Source organism: Diadema antillarum, unplaced genomic scaffold (genome assembly GCF_040938485.1).
Source record: "Diadema antillarum isolate AM-2024a unplaced genomic scaffold, OU_Dant_1.0 scf00000057, whole genome shotgun sequence".
Classification (NCBI taxonomy): domain Eukaryota; kingdom Metazoa; phylum Echinodermata; class Echinoidea; order Diadematoida; family Diadematidae; genus Diadema; species Diadema antillarum.
This window is the reverse complement of record NW_027270946.1, coordinates 2,998,612-3,002,503: the sequence shown is the minus strand read 5'-3', so window position 1 is coordinate 3,002,503 and position 3,892 is coordinate 2,998,612.

Below are 3,892 nucleotides of genomic sequence, written 5' to 3'. Positions count from 1 at the left end.
GGCCCTTGACCCTTAACCTTTGACCTTTGACCTTCTGGCTGGAAATTTCCCGGAGAATCTCCATTAGGTAATGCACGTATATATTAAGTTTTAAAACTAATAATGCAAGCATTGCATATACTAGTATATGAGGGAAATAGTAAAATTTTGAGGAGTTGACCTTGACCTTTGACCCCCCCTGACTATTGACCCACGACCCCTAAATTCCCTAGATAATCCCTGCCAGTCAGTACATGCGTATGCACCAAGTTCCATGAAGATACATTGAACCATTTGCGAGAGAAGTGATATTGCAACATTTTCACCTAACCTTTGACCTTTTGACCTTTGACCTTGTGACATGAAATTCTCCTTGGAGAATCTTTACGCAGTAGTACAGGTCTACACTAAGTTTCAAGAAAATATCTTTGGGCATTGCATAGATAGATGGGGAAATAGCAACATTTTTAGCATTTGACCTTGACCTTTTGACCTTTGACCTCTTGCCCATATCACTAAAATCTACTCAACTAATTGTCCCATCATACATCATCCTTGGACCAAGTTTGGTGAAAGCTGCTTCATCCAGTTTTGAGTTATCACGTAAAAAGATAAATTTTAGGATTTGACCTTGATCTTTGACCTTTGACTTCTGTCCGATTACACTAGAAAACTTATCAAGTAATTGCCCCATCATACATCATCCTCCCACGAAGTTTGGTGAAATTTGCTCGATCCAGTCTTGAGTTATCGCGTAAACGCGGATACAATTTCATGATTTGACCTTGACCTTTGACCTCTGACCTTAGGCCGATTTCACCCAAAATCTTATCAAATAATTGCCCCATCATGCTTTATACTTGGACCAAGTTTGGTGAAATTCCAGTCAATATTACTCAAGTTATCGCGTAAACGAAAGCGGACGGACGTACGTACGGACGGACGGACAACCCGAAAACATAATGCCTCCAGCACCACTTCGTGGCGGAGTTATAAAAAGACAGATGGTCGCTAAGACAGGTGGTAAAGATGGTAATGGTTCGTGCTTAGCTTTGATAGAGAGTTTGAGTCTTCCATCTCTACATTATATAGGTGAAATGAATGGTTTGCACATTTCCCGGCGACGTTTTGCACATTTCCCGGCAAAATTGAACATTTGCACATTTCCCGGCGTCACGTTTGCACATTTCCCGTTGATGAAATTTAGAGATTTGCACATTTCCCGGCAAGACGTTTGCACATTTCCCGGCGTTTGCACATTTCCCGGCGAGACGTTTGCACATTTCCAGGCGTTTGCACATTTCCCGGCGTTTGCACATTTCCCGGCTCCACAAGGTCCCGTGTATGAGAGAGTCACAGCTCATGCACGTAAAAGATCCCGCTTCATTCATTCATCGCAAAGAGCAGGGTGTCTAACCCGGTGAAGTGGTCCCACCCCACATCCAACTGGACCCCATGGAAGACCAGCTTAGTGTAGCTGAATATGGGCTAGCCAGCCATCTTCACAGATGGAAAATGAACGACAACAACAACAACAACAACAACAACAACAACAACAACAACAACAACAACAACTGCTCATCTCAGGGGCGGATCCAGCAATTCCGTAAAGGGGTGGCGCCTTTATACAAAATTGAAAGGGGGCGCACGCTCCCTACCCTTTTTCCTGTTAGGCCCTATTTCTTTTGTTTTAACGATAAAAAAAAAAATGAAGAGGGGCGCGCTCGGTGATCCCCCCCCCCCCTAGATTCGCCACTGCATCTGACCAGAGGAGGGAGACCTATAAATATGATTAATATAACATATTCAAAACGGGTGCATATACAATGTACATGGAGCGCACATGGACCCGTGATATCACCTTACAAATACACCATATTGAAATGAGATGCGCCCTGTAATACATTTCGTGATGGAGATTGAGACCGGTGTCAAAATTCATCATGGTATATAAGGGACACTAACTATGGTAAGATGCGAAATTCTGAGTGCGAGGTCAGTGTGTCTCCTCTGACAATTCGCCAACACCAATCAATTTCGAAGCGCGGAGAACATCGCACGACGACGTGAAATTACTGGAAATCACTGACGTCCATTACACATCGAAGCTCGCTTTTAATCTGTCTCAAGGCTATCATGACCTGAATTTATCAGTAGACGAGCTCTCATCCGCCCCGCAATGTTAGGTTATCCCACCTGAATAATTATGTGAAAAGGAGATAGCGAGGATCTGAGGTGGGTAGAGAAAGTGAAGTAAAGCGAAAGGAAGAGAGTGCATCACGATTATCCGAAAGGACCGACACCAATAGCAGAACAACTCGATCTGCATGTTTGGTATCACTAATGACTCACTTTATGTGTGTGCGTGGGTAAACGTTTGTGTGTGTAAGCGTTTGTAAGTGTGTTTCTGTCTGTCTCTCTGTGTGTAGGTCTAACCCATATTTAAAATTATTTTCCGCACAAAAATGATAGAAATGAATTTAGATGTATCTATAGATTCAATCTTTTTTATTATTCTTTAAACTTGCAGAGGGTACGGCAGACTTCAAGCGAGGGGACTGCAGACAACAAGCTATGCTTTTTAGCGGTTGGCTTCATTTCCAACAATTTTTTTTTCGGTATTTGTCTTGAAATTTGTCACAAATTGTATCATTGTTCGTAGTTTTTTTTTTCATTGCATTGTCGTGTTATTAGGTGTATTCAAATGCTATGATCATAAATATTGGAAATGAAATGAAATGAAATGAAATGAAATGAAATAAAATGAAGTGCAATGATTAACCAGTTAATTTCTCTATAGAAAAAGAACCTCCGCAGAAAAAAAAGAACAGTTGCCATGGCTACTGGTATGCCTCTGCCATCTCGCGTTGTTCTCCCAATAAGTCTTTAGCACATCTCGACACCGTGAGACGACAGTTTCACATGATTGGCAAGAATTTGAAATGAAATTTTTGAAAGTTTAATGGCACAATCCCAAAAGGGTGTCGAGTTGTTAACCATTCCTTGAACCAAATTTCGTCTGGGTGACATAAATTCGACCATTGCCCTTTGAACCTATATGGTCCACAACTTTCTTCAATATAATGAATATACAATACATAATTGTTAACATAAACCAAATTTAACAATACTTTGAACTATTTGTAAAATACAAGTAAAGATAATGAAATGCTTGCGAGGTCACTTGACCTTTGACCCCAGGGTCCAGATCTTTCCCTTGGAATCATTGTGCGGCATACGAATAATATGAATACATCCAGTCTAATTAGGTGTGTGCATTTTGTCATTTCCAATAAAGGTACGGAGTAAATAGTGTAAACTCAGCGATACAGTCATATTTGATAGCATAGTTTTTAGTATTTCGACTTTACTTTTGTCCCTTGACCTCTGACCCAATGACCCAATACTTCCTAGGAAAATCATTTTCGGGCAGTATAAAAGTAGGCCCTGGATACTGAATTTCATGAAGTTTCATGCGTCTGCATGTTGGCAGACACATCTTCGTCCAGTCTTATGCTATCTCTTTGGTACCTCTAACGTTTCTTAATTCAAATGTCGTCCACAAAATCGATTACGGATAGATGCAATTAAACGGACTGACGGACGAACGAACAACCAGAAAACATAATGTCTCCAGTGATACTTTGATTGTTTTCTTGATTTGCTTTATGTCATTTTCCGTTTGAGAATATGGCTGGATAGTTCATATTCAGCCGTACTGGCTAATCTTGCATGGGGTCCAGTTGGTTGTAAGGCGGGAACACTTCATCGGGTTGCACACCCTGCTCTTTGCGATGAATGAATAAAGCGGTATCTTTTAGGTACATGAGCTGGGGTTCTCTCACACAAGTGCGTCGACCTCCATTTTATGTCCTATCCGAGGGACAGAGTGTTTTGCCTCTTACAAGAGGGG